Genomic DNA, 18210 nt, shown 5'->3' with positions numbered 1-18210 from the left:
CAAACACATAGTAAGTCACTATAATAGGGAATCTTTAACCGTTGAAAATCCAATACTCAAAGACATGATGATAAGCTAGTATAATAGAACTTTTTAACTTTTGGATTCCCAAACTTTATCACTGGGACCCAACTATTCATCACATATATTAATGATTTAGGTGAGGAAACTAAATGTAATACAGTCAGCTCTGATATAACACAAAAGTTCCATTCTCGTGTGATCTCGCGTTATAAGAAAATTGCACAATAACCTCATCATTAAAAGTAATGGTGCCAGAATGACATTATAGCCAGTACAGGTAAGGAAAGTTTGAGTTTTACAAGTAATGGTTTAAATTCTTCAATCGCATTAAAGCCAATTCGTGTTGAAGAAGCATGAATTATAGCAGAATCGACAGTATCAAAAAATTTGCAGTAGATAGAAAGCTGGGTGAAAGGTGTGCTGTCAGGATGCTGCAGAGATGTTGTTGTGTGACTTGGACAGGCTGAGTGAGTGGGCAAATGCATGGCAGATGCAGTATAACATGGATAAATATGAGATTATCCAATTTTGGAAGCAAAAATAGTAAGACAGATCATTATTTGAATGGCTCAAATTGAGAAAGGGGTATGTTCAATGAGACCTGGGTGTCCTCATGCACCAGTCACTGAAAGTAAACAAGCAGTAAAGAAAACAAACTGTAAGTTGGCCTTCAAAGTGAGAGGATTTGAGTGTGGGAACAAGGATGCCTTGCTGCAGTTATACAGGACTTTGGTGAGGCCACACCTGGAATACGGTGTGCAGTTTTAGCATCCGATCTGATGAAAGATGTGCTTGCTCTTAAAGGAGTGCATTGAAGATTTATCAAATTAATTCCTGGATGACAAGACTGACATCAGAGGAGAGATTGAATTGGTTGGGATTGTATTTACTGCAGTTTAGAAGATTAATGGGGATCTCAAAGAAATGTATAAATTTTTAACAGGACAAGACTAGTTTAATGCAGGAAGGATGTTTCCGGTGGTGGAGTCCAAACCTGGGGTCATAGTTCGTGTATAAGGGACTGAGATGAGGTGAAATTTCATCACTCAGAGTGGTGAGACGAAGAAATTCACTACCACAGAAAGTGGTTGAAGTCAAAAGATTTTATGTTTTCAAGAATGAGGTAGAAATCGCTATTTTGGCTAAAGGGATAAAGGGACGGAGTGAGGGCGGGATAAGGGTGTTGAGTTCAATGATCAGCCACAATCACATTGAATGGCAGAGCAGGCTTGAGGGTTCAAATGGTCTACTCCTGCTCCTATCTTCTATGTTTCAATCAATGTTATTAGATCGTGGGATTTCATACATTATCTTCAGATATGTGGAATCCCTTTACATATCCTCAAATACATGTGGTGAACAAAACAAATGAGCCCCAGCAAAACTGGAATCAATGAGAATCAGGAGAAAACTCTCCGATGGTTGGAGTCCTACTTGGCATTTGGAAAATTGTTATGATTGTTGGATTTCAATCACCTCAGCTCCAGGAGATCTCTGCATCCTGGACCTAACCATATTCAGCGATGTCATCAATGACTTTCCCTCTATCATAAGGTCAGAAATGGTGATGTTTGCTGATGATTGTACCAGGAGAAAGTGAGGACTGCAGATGCTGGAGATCAGAGCTTAAAAATGTTTTGCTGGAAAAGCGCAGCAGGTCAGGCAGCATCAAAGGAGCAGGAGAATCAATGTTTCGGGCATAAGCTTTGGTGCTGCCTGACCTGATGATTGTACCATTCATGACTCCTCAGTACTGAAGCAGTCCATGCTGAATTATAGTGAGACCTGAACAATATCCAGGCTGAAGCTGAAAAATGGCAAGTAACATTCAAATCACATAAATGGCAGACAGTGACCATCTCCAATAATAGACAGTCTACCCAATGCCCCTTGACATTCAATGGCATTTCTGTCACTGAATTACCAACTGTCAGCATCCTGGGAGTTACCATTAACCAGAAACTGAACTGACCTGCTGAATAAAAACTGTAGCTACAACAGCAGTTCAGAGACTAGGAATTCAACAGTGAACAACTCACTTTTTTCTCGAGTGCCTAACCATCATCTGCAAATCACAAGTCAAGGCAGTGATGGAATACTGTACTTAGTGGATTAATGCAGCTCCAACAGTCAAGGAGCTTGATACCATTGAGAACAAAGCAGCCTCTTGATTGATACCACATCTACTACCTTCAACATTAATTTCATTCACCACTGCTGCACAGTAGCCGCCCTGCATACCGTCTACGAGTTGCACTGCATGAACTCACCTGTAGCACTTGACAAGCCCCTGAACTCGATCACCACCTCGAAAGACAAGGGCAACAGATATGTGGGAACATCTGCAAGTTCCCCTCCAAACCACATACCATCTTGACTTGGAAATATATCACCAGTTCCACTGGGTAAAGATCCTGGAACTCCCTCCTTAACAGTTCTGTGGATGTTCTTAAATCCCAAGGAGTGCAGTGTTTTAATAATGCAGTTCACCATCACCTTCTCCATGGCAATTAAGAACAGACTAGAAATGATTTCCTAGCCAGCAATGCCCACATCCCATGAATGAATTTTTTTTTAAAACTGCATGTGCTGATGTTCTGCCTTCTGAACATAGCAAACTGGCAATCCCATTGCTTCTTCTTGAAGTTCTTGGTTTCTGCTAGAGGAATGGGAGAAGTCCCAGTGCATGTAATGCAAAAATTGTGACTTTGTACAGGAAGAAAAGGGAATGCAGCAATAATTGATGGAGAAATTATTTGCCATGTTGTTTATTCAGAGTGTACATCCTGGTTGAACACAGCTATCTCTAGTTCTAATGTAGTTTCAGACCTGGTGATCCACATGTGATACCTTCTCTTTCTAGCAGGTGCAAAAGAAATAGATTAGATTGCCTAGATTAGATTCCCTACTGCAAACAGAAGAACATAGAACATAGAAGAATACAGCGCAGTACAGGCCCTTTGGCCCTCGATGTTGCGCCGATCCAGCCCACCTAACCTACACTAGCCCACTATCCTCCATATGCCTATCCAATGCCCGCTTAAATGCCCATAAAGAGGAAGAGTCCACCATTGCTGCTGGCAGGGCATTCCATGAACTCACGACTCGCTGAGTAAAGAACCTACCCCCAACATCTGTCCTATACCTACCACCCCTTAATTTAAAGCTATGCCCCCTCGTAATAGCTGACTCCATACGTGGAAAAAAGGTTCTCACGGTCAACCCTATCTAAACCCCTAATCATCTTGTACACCTCTATCAGGTCACCCCTAAACCTTCTTTTCTCCAATGAAAACAACCCCCAGTGCCTCAGCCTTTCCTCATACGATCTTCCTACCATACCAGGCAACATCCTGGTAAACCTCCTCTGCACCCGTTCCAGTGCCTCCACATCCTTCCTATAGTATGGCGACCAAAACTGCGCAGAATACTCCAGATGCGGCCGCATCAGGGTCTTATACAACTTCAACATGATTTCAGGACTCCGGAACTCAAATCCTCTACCAATAAAAGCCAGTACGCCATATGCCTTCTTCACCGCACTATTTATAGATTGCATGACTAATGACTAATTTATTTTTCTGCCATCAATGCTGTTTCTCCTTCAGTCTTTTACCTTCGCTTTTTATTTCTTTCACTTGGTACTGTCTTCAGGCCTAATTCTTACATAGAGTCATAGAGTCACACAGTAATACAGCATCGAAAGAGGCCCTTCAGTCCAATCTGATCCATGCTGACCATCGTGCCCACCCAGCTAGTTCCAATTGCTTACATTTGGTCCATATCCCTCCAAACCTTCCCATCCATGTACCTATACAAATGTATTTTAAGTGTTGCTTTTGTACTTGCCTCAACCACTTTCTTTGCAGCCCATTCCATATACACACCACTCTCTGCATGAGGAATTTGCCCCTCAGGTCCCTCTTTAATCTTGCCCCTCTCACCTTAATCCTTTGCCCTCTAGTTTTCAATTCCCCATCCCTGAGAAAAAGACTATTTATTCATTCTATCTATGTCTCTCGTGATTTTATACATTTCACGCCTTATTCTCCTATGTTCCAAGGAATAAAGCCCTATCCTGGCCAACTTCTCCCTATAACCTAGGCCTCCTAATCCAGGCAACATCCTCGTAATCTTCTTTGCACTCTTTCCAGTTTAACTATGTCTTTCCTCTCACCAAAACTGTGCACAATACTCAGTGCAGCCTGACCAAGGACTTATACTACTGTAACATAACATTCCAACTTCAATGTCATGACCAGTGAAGGCTAGCATGCTAAGTGCCTTCTTCACCACCCTGTCCAACTGTGACGCCACTTTCAAAGAACAGTGCACTTGTACTTCTAGGTCCCTGTATTCCACAACATTCCTCAGGACTTTACCATTTACTGGAAAGGTCTACCTTGGTTTGACTTTCCAAAATGTAACACCTCACACTTATTGGTATTGAATTGCATTTGCCAATCCTTAGTCCACTTCCCCATCTGATCAAGATCCCTCTGTACTTTTTGATAACCTTCCTTGCTTTCAGTGATACCTCCTAATTTTATATCATTTACAAACTTACTAATCATGCCTTGTACATTCACATCCAGATCATTTATGTAAATAATAAATAACAAAGGTCCCAGCACTGAGCCCTGTGCCATACCACTAATCAGTCTGAGAAACAACCTTGAACCACCTTCTGCTTCCTACCATCGAGCCAATTTTGAATTCAATTAGCTAGCTCTCCCTGGATCCCATCTGACCTTTCTTTCATGACCAGCCTTCTGTGTGGGACCTTGTCAAAGGCCTTACTGAAGTCTCTACAGACAATATCCTTTGCCCTTTGCTCATCTATTCTCTTGGTTACCTCTTCAAAAAACACTAAAAGATTTGTCATAAATGACTTCCCATGCACAAATCCACGCTGACTATCACTAATCAGAACTTGACTCTCCAAATGTTGGTTGATCCTGTCCCTCTGTATCCTCTCCAATGACTTGCCTACCATTGACATCAGGCTCACTGCCCTTGAGTTCTCTAGCTTGCCTTTGCTACCTTTCTTAACATCTTGTCTTTCTTTCAGTCCTCCCTCCTTTTTCTCCATCTCACACTCTGTACAAGTACCTTTCTCACTTCATTGGCATATATGTATTGCTTTATTCAATTACATTGAGATATTCAAAGTTTGTGAGAAGGTTTGTAGCTCAGGAGCTCGTTGTTGTGGTTCAGTTTGCCGAGCTGGGAAGTTGTGTTGCAGATGTTTCGTCCCCTGTCTAGGTGACATCCTCAGTGCTTGGGAGCCTCCTGTGAAGCGCTTCTGTGATGTTTCCTCTGGCATTTATAGTGGTTTGTCTCTGCCGCTTACGGTTGTCCGTTCCAGCTGTCCGCTGCAGTGGCCGGTATACTGGGTCAGGTCGATGTGTTTATTGATAGAATCTGTGGATGAGTGCCATGCCTCTAGGAATTCCCTGGCTGTTCTCGGTTTGGCTTGTCCTATGATAGTAGTGTTGTCCCAGTCGAACTCATGTTGCTTGTCATCCGAGTGTGTGGCTACTAAGGATAGCTGGTCGTGTCGTTTCGTGGCTAATTGGTGTTCATGGATACGGATTGTTAGCTGTCTTCCTGTTTGTCCTATGTAGTGTTTTGTGCAGTCCTTGCATGGGATTTTGTACACTACGTTGGTTTTGCTCATGCTGGGTATCGATTCCTTTGTCCTGGTGAGTTGTTGTCTGAGAGTGGCTGTTGGTTTGTGTGCTGTTATGAGTCCGAGTGGTCGTAGTAGTCTGGCTGTCAGTTCAGAAATGTTCTTGATGTATGGTAACGTGGCTAGTCCTTTGGGCTGTGGCATGTCCTCATTCCGTTGTCTTTCCCTTAGGCATCTGTTGATGAAATTGCGGGGGTATCCGTTTTTGGCGAATACATTGTAGAGGTGTTCTTCTTCCTCTTTTTGCAGTTCTGGTGTGCTGCAGTGTGTTGTGGCCCTTTTGAACAGTGTCTTGATGCAACTTCTTTTGTGTGTGTTGGGGTGGTTGTTTTCGTAGTTCAGGACTTGGTCTGTGTATGTGTATGTGGCTTTCCTGAATACCTTTGTGGTGAATTCTCCGTTCGGTGTTCTCTGTACCATCATGTCTAGGAATGGGAGTTGGTTGTCCTTATCTTCCTCTCTAGTGAATCTGATTCCTGTGAGTGTGGCATTGATGATCCGGTGTGTGTTTTCTATTTCTGTGTTTTTAATTATTACCAAGGTGTCATCTACATATCTGACCCAGAGTTTGGGTTGAATTTGCAGTAAGACTGTTTGTTCTAATCTTTGCATTACCGCTTTTGCTATGAGTTCAGAGATGGGTGAGCCCATGGGTGTGCCATTGATTTGTTCATATATTTGGTTGTTGAATGTGAAGTGTGTTGTGAGGCACAGGTCCAGTAGTTTGAGTATGCAGTCTTTGTTGATAGGTTCCCCCATCTTGTTGTCTGTTCTATATGTCCAGCAGGTTGGCTCTTGTTTCTCTGGCTAGGGTTTTGTCAATAGAGGTGAACAGTGCCATTACATCGAATGAGATCATAGTTTCTTCCTTGTCTATATGTATCTGTATCTACCACTTCCTCTGGCAGTTCATTCTGCAAACAAACCACTTTCTGTGTGAAAAAGTTGTCCCTCAGATCCCTTTTAAACTTTCTCCTCTCACTTTAAAATTATACCCTTGAGTTTTAACCACTCCTAACCAAGGGAAAAGACCTTTGCTGGATTAGTGGTGCTGGAAGAGCACAGCAGTTCAGGCAGCATCCGAGAAGCAGTAAAAACCCTCTGCTCCAATCCCGACCTCACCATCAAGCCAGCAGATAAAGGGAGTGCACTGGTAGTCTGGCGCACTGACCGCTACACCGCTGAAGCCAAACGCCAACTCGAGGACACCTCTTCCTACCGTCCCCTCGACCATGACCGCACCCCCCATCACCAAACCATCATCTCCCAGACCATACAGAACCTCATCACCTCAGGAGATCATCCACCCACAGCTTCCAACCTCATAGTCCGGGAACCCCGCACTGCCCGGTTCTACCTCCTTCCCAAGATCCACAAGCCTGACCACCCTGGCCAACCCATTGTCTCAGCATGCTCCTGCCCCACTGAACTCATTTCTACCTACCACGACACTGTCCTATCCCCCCTAGTCTAGGAACTCCCCACATACATTCGAGACACCACCCACGCCCTCCACCTCCTCCAAAATGTCCGTTTCCCTGGCCCCCAACGCCTCATCTTCACCATGGATATCCAATCCCTCTACACCTCCATCCGCCAAGAGGCCTCCAAGCCCTCCGTTTCTTCTTCTCCCGACGTCCCTAACAGTACCCTTCCACCGACACTCTCATTCGTTTGGCCGAACTGGTCCTCACCCTTAACAATTTCTCCTTCAAATCCTCCCACTTCCTCCAGACCAAAGGGGTAGCCATGGGCACCCGTATGGGCCCCAGCTATTCCTGTCTCTTTGTTGGACACGTAGAACAGCCGATCTTCCGTAATTACACCGGCACCGCTCCCCACCTCTCCCTCCGCTACATCGATGACTGCATTGCCGCCACCTCGTGCTCCCGCGAGGAGGTTGAGCAATTCATCAACTTCACCAACACATTCCACCCTGACCTTAAATTTACCTGGACCATCTCTGACACCTCCCTCCCCTTCCTGGACCTCTCCATCTCCATTAATGATGACCGACTTGACACCACCATTTTTTACAAACCCACCGACTCCCACAGCTACCTGGATTACACCTCTTCTCACCCTACCTCCTGCAAAAATGCCATCCCGTATTCCCAATTCCTCCGCCTCCACCGTATCTGCTCCCAGGAGGACCAGTTCCACCACAGAACACACCAGATGGCCTCCTTCTTTAGAGACCGCAATTTCCCTTCCCACGTGGTTAAAGGTGCCCTCCAATGTATCTTGTCCACATCCCGCACCTCCGCCCTCAGACCCCACCCCTCCGACCGTAACAAAGACAGAACGCCCCTGGTGCTCACCTTCCACCCTACCAACCTTCGCATAAACCAAATCATCCGCTGACATTTCCACCACCTCCAAACAGACCCCACCACCAGGGATATATTTCCCTCCCCACCCCTTTCCGCCTTCCGCAAAGACCGTTCCCTCCATGACTACCTGGTCAGATCCACGCCCCACTACAACCCACCCTCCCATCCTGGCACCTTCCCCTGCCACCGCAGGAATTGCAAAACCTGCGCCCACACCTCCTCCCTTACCTCCATCCAAGGCCCTAAAGGAGCCTTCCACATCCATGAAAGTTTTACCTGCACATTCACCAATATCATTTATTGTATCTGTTGCTCCCGGGGAGACTGGACGCCTACTAGCAGAGCGCTTTAGGGAACATCTCCGGGACACCCGCACCAATCAACCACACCGCCCTGTGGCCCAACATTTCAACTCCCCCTCCCACTCAGCCGTGGACACGGAGGTCCTGGGCCTCCTTCACAGCCGCTCCCTCACCACCGGATGCCTGGAGGAAGAACGCCTCATCTTCTGCCTCGGAGCACTTCAACCCCAGGGCATCAATGTGGACTTCAATAGTTTCCTCATTTCCCCTTCGCCCACCTCACCCCAGTTCCAAACTTCCAGCTCAGCACTGTCCCCATGACTTGTCCTACCTGCCTATCTTCTTTTCCACCTATCCACTCCACCCTCCCCCCCGACCTATCACCTTCATCCCCTCCCCCACTCACCTATTGTACTCTATGTTATTTTCTCCCCACCCCACCCTCCTCTCACTTATCTCTCCACCCTTCATGCTCTCTGCCTGTATTCCTGATGAAGGGCTTTTGCCCGAAACGTCGATTTGACTGCTCCTCGGATGCTGCCTGAACTGCTGTGCTCTTCCAGCACCACTGGAACGGGTGCAGAGGAGGTTTACCAGGATGTTGCCTGATATGGAAGGAAGATCGTATGAGGAAAGACTGAGATACTTGGGGCTGTTTTCATTAGAGAAAAGAAGGTTTAGGGGTGACTTGATTGAGGTGTACAAGATGATTAGGGGGTTAGATAGGGTTGACAGTGTGAACCTTTTCCCGCCTATGGAGTCGGGTATTACAAGGGGGCATAGCTTTAAATTAAGGGGGGGTATATATAGGACTGAAGTTAGGGGTAGGTTCTTCACTCAGCGAGTCGTAAGTTCATGGAATGCCCTGCCAGTAGCAGTGGTGGACTCTCCCTCTTTATGGGCATTTAAGCGGGCATTGGATAGGTATATGGAGGATAGTGGGTTAGTATAGGTTAGGTGGGCTTGGATCGGCGCAACATCGAGGGCCAAAGGGCCTGTACTACGCTGTATTCTTCTATGTTCTATGTTCTATGTTCTAATCCAGAATCTGGTTTTCAGCATCTGCAGTCATTGTTTTTACCGAAAAGACCTTTGCTAATCACCTTATCTATACCCCTCATGATTTTATAAACCTCAACCGCCTATGCTCCAGTGAAAGCAAACCAAGCCTATCCAACATTTCCTTCCAGCTGAAATCCTCCAGTCCTGGTAAATTTTTTCTGCACCTTTCCAATTTAATAATATCCGCCCTATAGCAGGGTGAGCAAGACTTACATAGTATGCCAAAAATGGCCTCACCAATGTCCTGTACAACTGAAAAATGATGTCTCAACTCCTACACTCCCTGGTCTGAACAATGAAGGCAAGTGTGCCAAATGCATTATTAATCACTCTGTCAATTTGTGATGCAACTTTCAATGAACTATGTACCCCGACTCCTTGTGTTTCTCTGTTTGATAACTGTGTAAGTCCTGCCTTTGTTCATCTTACCAAAATGCAACACCTCACAAATGAGCATCTCACATAAAGATTCAAAACTTATGTAACCTTGATTGCCACCAGGATGGCATGGCCAGCCTGTACTTCTGAGTACAAGTCCTACTTCAGCACATGAAGTGCCGATGGCCTGGGGCATTCTTATTCTGCACTGCCACAGTGTTTCTCACAACTGTAGAAAGTGAGAATTACGTGGTTTTTGTTGTTTTCCTCTACTTCCTTGAGGGACCTTCACCTGCTGCTTTTCCACTGTGAAGGCTGTGCAGCAGCCACTGGAAGTCAGTGCTTTTGCTTGACAAGCTGACCAGTTTGTAATTGCTGTCTCCTATGCTGTCTTTGGTTTGAAACAAGGCAACAAAGACTCTAACAACAACAATATCCTTTGCAGATGAATGAGAGAGTCATCTGGGTGGGAGGGGTGGGGGGGATGTCAGAAAGAGAACAGAATTTCAATAACAGTATTCCTGAGCCCTCATATCAATCATATTGAAGCATCACATTTTGCCCTCGTATAGTGTGCCATGGATGCCAGTATCATTTCTCAATAAGAAGCTCTGAGGTATGTGACCTTTTTTTTTCTAATTGACTTGTGATATGTAGGCATTCCTGACTAGGCCAGCATTCATTGCCTAGCCCTAGTTTCCCTTGAGAAGGTGATGGTGAGCTGTATTTTTATACTGCTGTAGTCCATGTGCTGTAGCAAGATCCAACATGGCATTTGGGAGGGAATTCCAGGATTTTGAACCAGTGACACTGAAGGAGCAGTGATATATTTCCAAGTCAGGATAGTGAGTGGCTTGGAAGAAGACTTGCAAGTGGCAGTGTTCCAATGTGTCTGCTCCCCTTGTCCTTCCAGGTGATAGTGGTCATGGGTTTGGAAGGTGTTGTCTCAGGATCTTTGGCAAATTTCTGCAGTGCAGCTTGGATAGTACATGTTGCTGCTTACGTGCACCAGTGATGGACTGAATGAATATTTGTGGATGTGGTGCAAATCCATCAGCCTGCTTTGGCCTGTATGGTGTCAAGCCACTTGAGTGTTGTTGAACTGCATCTATCCAGGCAAATGGTGAGTATTCCATTACATTCCTGACTTGTGCCTTGTAGATGGTGGTCAGGCTCTGGGGAGTCAGGACCCCATGCTTCTGATCTGCACTTATGGCCACTGGTAAACTCTTTCCCCTCCATCCCCCCCGCCCCCAGCATGTTGCTAGTTAGGTATTCAGTGATAGTCATGCCATAAAATGTCAAGGGGCATTGGGTAGATTGTCTGCTATTGGAGTTAATCATTGCCTGGCATTTGTGTGGTGCAGCTGTTACTTGCCACATTTTAGCCCAAACCCAGATATTGTTCAGGATTTGTTGCAGTTGAACAGGACTGCTTCAGAACCTGAGGAGCTGTGAATGGCACTGAACATTGTGCAGTCATCAATAAACATCCCCTCTTCTGACCTTATCATGGAAGGAAGGTCATTGATGAATCAGCTGAAGATGGTTGGGCCCAGGACACCACCCTGAGAAACACCTGTAGAAATGTCTTGGAGCTGAGATGACACCAGTTTTACTCAGGTCTTTGAAGCCATACTCAGTCAAATGCATCCTTGATATCAAGGATTGTCACTCTCACAGACATGTGTTGCAGAACCAACTGGAGAAATGAAATTCTGGCATCAAGCCATCTTGATAGTGTAAACCCCTTCAAAAAGAAACCCACAACTGATCATACAGTTCAGTGTACTGATGGGCTAGCTCCAAATGTTGTCTTCCAGTTTCAGGTAATGCTGAAATGTAAATGCTGAAATGGCATACTTTTAAGTTGGTGATACTTTTAAGTTGGTGTCCAAACAGATTTGCTTATCTGACATGACAAGGACATAATGAGTGCAAACAATTAAATGGCCATGATTGCTTGAGGCCATAATTTATAATGTTCATTCTTTGAAAAATGATGACCTGCCAACGAAGTGCAACATGATGCCAGAAGAGCTGCATTACTGATCAGTAAATGTGTGATTCATGTAATTGCCCATGACCATGATAGGAACCTTGAAGTGAAACTTTCTAAGATTTGATCACAGAATGCAACTGTCATTGAGTCAGCCAGCATTAATTGCCCATCCCTAATGCTCTGGATAAAGTGGTGTTGAGCTGCATTTTTGAACCACTTAAACTGCTGCTACCAAGTAACTGCTCTGACTTTTATATTGGGAACTGGCTCGATCTAGTTTTGAGTTGCAGCATCATATAACACAGAAACAGTCCCTTCAGTTCTTTTCTCAACTAAGAAGATGAAAATTGAGACCTGTGCAGAAATTAGACAAATTGGGCTAATAACGAGATGCAAAAGATGGAAATAATGTAGTTGTTGATCATTATCAAGATTCCCACTTCATCACTTAAATCTCAAGAAGAAATCAGATGCCCTTTTCTCACCATTGATGGGAGACAGTAGCCTTGAGATAATGTCACTAAACTAGTCAATGCAAGTTAATGTTTTGGGGATGTACATTTGAATCTCTCCAAGGCAAGCAGTGCACTTTGAATTCAATATGTCTGAAATTAAAATTAGCCTAATGGTGACCTCTGTTAACTATTGTAAAAATCCATCTGGTTCACTGATGTCCTTAGGAAGGAAACTGCTCTGGAGCTGAGATGACACCAGTTTTACTCAGGTCTTTGAAGCCATACTCAGTCAAGTGCATCCTTGTGACTCCAGACCCATAGCAATGTGGTCGACTTTTGACTGCCTTCTGAAATGGCCTAGCAAGACACTAAGTTCAAGGGTAATTATGACAATTGTGGGCTGATATTATCAGAGATACCCGCATTCTAAGAGTGAATAAAAGGAATCTGAATGTCTCATTTTCGCCATATTTTCCCAACTTTCTTGCCATTGGCTACATCACTCAAGGGAGCAGAAATTTGTACCGTTTATCATCATTGCATCACTGCTGCTTGGTCAAAGCAAACTCTTTCTGATAAAAAAGCATACATTAAATTACCTGCTACATTGAGTCCTAAGCACATCCGCTGCAAAAATACACTAAACTGCAACCTACCTACTCCACAGGGTCCAAGGAAGGATCACTTAACTGGAAGCAGTCACTGGACCGTTCAAACGTAAGAAACCTGCGAGGAAGTGAGGTAAGCGTGCCTTCCTGCTAGTACGACTGAGACTATGTGGTTTCAAGACTCCCCCTTCCTAGCTTACTCCCAGCAAACCTACAACTTCTGGAGAACAAGATGGATGAACTCAGATCATGACTCAGCTTCTAGCGTGAACTGCAGGACTACTGCGCACTCTGCTTCACAGAAACCTGGCTCAATCCATCCAGTCCGGACTACGCATTGAAGGCTGATGGTTTCTCTATCCATCATATGGACCATGCAGAGTCTTCGGGTAAGACAAAGGATGGAGGGCTTTGCATTTTAATCAACAACTTATGGTGCATGGACATTGCAACCCTGGGCAGCCATTGCTCCCCAAGCCTTGAATTCCTCACCATCAAATACCGTCCCTTCTATCTATCATGGGAATTTACCGCTGCTATACTAATGGTGTGTACATACTGCCATTAGTATAGCAGCGGTATGTACAAGCAAAGGTTGAGGAAGCTCTGGATGTGTTGTACTCCACCACTAACACCCTGGAGACGGAACATCCCCAAGGCCCTGTTTATTGTAACTGGCGACTTCAATTAACCAAATCTAAGAGAGGTTTTGCCCAAGTACCCCCAGAACATTACCTGCCTTACCTGGGGCCTGAACATTTCAGACCACTGCTACACCACTGTGAAAGCTGCCGACCGCTCCATCCCCCGCCCTCATTTCAGGAACTCTGACCACAATGCCGTGTTTCTTCTCCAGCTTACAGGCAAAAGCTCAAGCAGAAGACCCCCTCGTGGATACAGGTCCAGTGCTGGTCAGAGAAGGCAGAGGATCAATTCCAGTGCTGCTTGGAATCGGCTGATTGGGCCGTGTTCAAACAGTCCACAGGTACCTTGGACGAGTACGCCACCACCGTCACAGACTTTATCAGCAAGTGTGTGGAGGACTACATACTGAGGAAGTCAATCCGGGTGTTCCCCAAAAGGAAACCATGGATGAATCAGGACATACAGAACCTGCTAAAAACCAGGCATGAGGCCTTCAGATGAGGAGACACACTCAAATGTAAGGAATCCAAGTATGACCTTTGCTTTGGTATGATCTTTGGTATGCTTTCTTTTATTGGTCAGAGTATTGAGTACAGGAGTTGGGAGGTCATGTTGTGGCTGTATTGGTTAGGCCACTGTTGGAATATTGCATGCAATTCTGGTCTCCACTCATCCAAGGGACAATAAGGCCAATCATTTCATTGCCACAGAATCATAATGACATCAAAAAAGATCATTCAGTCAATCAAGTCCATGCTGGCACTTTAAAGAACAGTCTATTCTGTCCCAGCTTCCCATTGCATCCCTTTGGCCTTGCAAGTTTATTTCTCTCAGATATCCATCCAATTTCCTTTTGAGATTTCCAGGTTGTTACCATTCCTTGCCTAACAAACATTCTTCCTCACATCTTGCTCTGCATCTCTTGCATAAAACCCCGAATGTCTTCCTGAAAAGTCAGTCGAAGCAGAGTCTTGGAATATTTTTAAGGCAGAGATAAATAGATTATTGATATGCAAATTATGAAAGATTATTGTGGGAAGATCCTATCCCATTGAAGATTATTGTGGGAAGATGGGAAATCGCATCCCATTGAATTTAGAGTTCTTGTAATTTATAAATTCTGCTTTGGATTGTTCCCCACTCTTCTCCATCACTATTAGAAACCTTATGATACAATGATCTCTTTTATCCAAATGTAGTCCAACAGTGCTCCACCACAGACCAGCTGAATGAGCGAGCATCCTGGATCCTATTAAGCTATATGACTTACTACTGTACTCAACAGTGTATTTATGCCCACTGAAGAAATCTGGTAAATAAATGCATCAATGTTTTCTAAATCATAGCAGTCTATTGTTGCTTTCAGTGTTTCATTGAAAAATACATAAAAGTTAATTTGTTTCTGGCTGGAGTAATGTAAAATTTGATAATGTGCATGTTAGATTATACATGCAACTGAAAAAATATTATTTGACACTTAGCGGATTATAGTCCTTGATAAACATTTTTAAGTGGATTATCATTTCTGCTTGTGCCCAGTCACCCATAATAATTCATGATATTTTTGTCGAAGTCATTCATAAACAGTTCATCTGTTCAAACACACAACAAGGATAGTGACTGAATTATTAAGAGCTGTTCATAAACTTTTCTAAGCAAATATCAAAGTTAATTAAATCATGAATATTAGTTCAGCAAGCTGTAACTGGAACATTGCATGATAATTATAAAACTTACATTAAGCTATTGCAAATCAGTGGTTAGTGTCACCGTATAATTTTCATAAGATGGTACTCTTATAGCGTCATAGAGGTATACAGCATGGAAACAGACCCTTTGGTGCAACTCGACCATGTTGACCAGATATCCTAAATTAATCTAGTCCCATTTAACAGCATTTGGCCTACATCCCTCTAAATCCTTCCTATTCATATACTCATCTAGATACCTTTTAAATGTCGTAATTATACCAGTCTCTACCACTTCTTCTGGCAGCTCATTCCATACACGCACCTCTCACTGTGTGAAAAAGTTACCCCTTAGGTCCCTTTTAAATCTTTCCTCTCTCACCCTAAACCTATGCCCTCCAGTTTTGGACTGCCCGAACCCAGGGGAAGTAAACCTTGTTTATTTACTATATCCATTCTCCTCATCATTTTATAACCTCTCTAATGTCACCTCTCAGCCTCCGATGCTTCAGGGAAAATAGCCCCAGCCTACTCAGCCTCTCCTACAGCTCAAACCCTCCAACAATGACAACATCCTTGTAAATCTTTTCTGAACCCTTTCAAATTTCACAACATCTTTCCGATATGAGAGAGATCAGAATTGTTCACAATATTCCAAAAATGGACTACCAATGTCCTGTACAGCTGCAACATGACCTCACAGCTGCTCTCCTCAATGCTCTGACCAATAAAGGAAAGCATACCAAATGCCTGTTTCACTAACCTATCTACGACTCCACTTTCAAGGAACTATGAACCTGCACTCCAAAGTCTCTTTGTTCAGCAACACTCCCCAGGACCTTACCATTAAATGTATAAATCCTACCCTGATTTGCCTTTCCAAAATGCAACACCTCATATTTATCTAAATTAAACTCCATCTGCCACTCCTCAGCCCATTGGGCCATCTGATCAAGATTCTGTTGTACTTTGAGGTAACCTTTTTCAATGTCCTCAACACCTCCAATTTTGGTGTCATCTGCAAACTTACTAACCATACTTACTATGTTCACATCCAAATAATTTACATAAACGACCCAAAAAAAGTGGACCCAGCACCAATCCTTGTGGCACACCACTGTGGTTCACTCTTGCTTTGGCTGCTTACATTTTAAAAAACTAAGTGTTTTGCATCAAGGCATCTTAGACAGCACTTTCACCTGAATGTTCCCCTCCAAGTCACTGACCACACTGACTCACTGACTGGAAATATATTGCTGATCTTTCGGTATTGCTGTCAAACCCTGAAATTTACCTCTGCCTCAATGGCATTGTAGGGCTAACTATGGCAAATGGACTGCAGCAGTTCAAGAATCTTCTCAAAAGAAGAGGTTTGAGCAATACATGCTGGCCCAGCCAGTGATGTCTATATTCCATGAATGAATGATAGAGAAAAAAAGCAAGTGTGCAAGACTACAATAGCTGAAAGAATATTTGATACTCACCTGAAGCTTGTAACCGAAAACAAAATCAAAATTCACTCAATTGAAGAATATAACTGAGTGTCTTTGCAAGTTCAAGAGAGGGCTTTCTTCTTTCCAACAAGAAACTTACACAGGATTCTGAGGCAAGAGAACAAGAAAAGAATTGGTTCTATCTGTGAAGATGTGCCTGTGAAGTACATAACACTTTACTTGCAAGAAGGTATTAAAGATTTGAGGTCAGCAATGGATCTTTTCTTGGGTTCAATATCAACTGACTTTTGCCATAGTAAGCCACTATGATTTCCATGAATAGGAGTTTGCCTGTATTGTTCAATATGCAAACATATCACAACTCAATAATCAAATTGTGACTTGCAAACTTAAATATATTAGATATTTTCCATACTTATTCTTGAGTTTCTTCTTTTATCTAGAATGTGAACAGCTCAATGTTCCTGTGACAAGACCGATTACAAACCAACAAATTTGTTTATTTTAGGGGTAAATATGAATGATCAGAATGCAGTTTTCAATTAATCTAATTTTACTGCATGATGTTCTTTACCATGTCAAAAATAACAAAGCACAACACTAACTCCAGCAGTCGATTAATTCACTTTGCAGATGAGAAAATCACTGAGACTATCTTTTACTGTAAAAAAGAGTGCTTTATCCCTCTCTAACTGTTGATGCCATTACATTTCTGAAACAATGGTGATTTCAGCTTACCGTAAAGTCAAAGAATTGACTGACAATGCTCTCTGGTCTTAAGCAGTAAAACAGAGTTGCATTCCTAAAGGGTATTTTACGACATCAGACTTTCCAATGTGCTTTTGCAAGCAATCAATTACTTTTGAAGTATAGTCACTGATTTAATGTCGAAAATGTTAATTGCTAATCAAACCTGCTACTGCTGTCCTTAGCAGGAGTGCTCTGACAGATACCCAAGCCCTCTGGGTTTCTATAAATGAAACCACAGAGGTCATAACCATGTTCACTGGTTGTGCTCTCCTCTGAGAGAGTTCTGGTTTCAAGACTCACTCTAGTGACTTGATTACAAAATCTGGTTTGACAGGCCAATGTACTTCTAAGGGAGGTGGATGTCTTTCAAATAGAATATTAACCAAGGCCTCATCTATCCTCTCAGGTTGGCTTAAAAGGCTCCATGGCATGAATTAACAATGGAGTACTCCTCTGTCCTAATATTTACCATTAACTAAAATAGATTATGTGGATTATTAATATATTGCAGTGCATAGGACTTTACATGTGCACAAATCAGCTTCTGAGTTTGCTGTTTTCTCCATTACACTTCAAAAATACTTAAAAAGCATTTACTGAGAAGTATTTTGTGATATTCTGAAGTCAGGAAACATGCTATATAAATGCCAGTCTGTGTTTCTGTACTGCACAGAAGGAGAACGATTCAACCATTATGTTTGCCTACATTTTTGCTGCAGCAATCCTAAACTAAAACAGAAATAAATTGAGGTAATCATTGCAATGTGGGTTGAAAGTACTGCAGCAATTTAAAATAGCTTAACTGAGACAAGCCAGA

The 18210-nt window shown here is 43.4% G+C and overlaps 1 long non-coding RNA gene across 2 annotated transcripts in view; it reads left to right on the top strand.

Moving 5' to 3' along the window:
• The window catches only part of LOC148150009 (uncharacterized), a 42177-nt gene extending 25148 nt beyond the window's left edge, over positions 1-17029 (top strand). For both annotated transcript variants that reach the window (XR_015757272.1, XR_015757273.1), the window contains exons 5-6: positions 12916-13245; positions 13713-17029. This is a non-coding gene — a long non-coding RNA (uncharacterized LOC148150009). The remainder of the gene's footprint in view (positions 1-12915; positions 13246-13712) is intronic.
• Positions 17030-18210: the final 1181 nt, after the last annotated feature.

The sequence above is a fragment of the Chiloscyllium plagiosum genome, unplaced genomic scaffold (genome assembly GCF_037043375.1).
Source record: "Chiloscyllium plagiosum isolate Xiang-an unplaced genomic scaffold, Cpla_swu_hap1 HiC_scaffold_5, whole genome shotgun sequence".
Taxonomy (NCBI): domain Eukaryota; kingdom Metazoa; phylum Chordata; class Chondrichthyes; order Orectolobiformes; family Hemiscylliidae; genus Chiloscyllium; species Chiloscyllium plagiosum.
The sequence above is the reverse complement of the archived record's forward strand: the minus strand, read 5'-3'. Positions and strand labels throughout refer to the sequence as shown.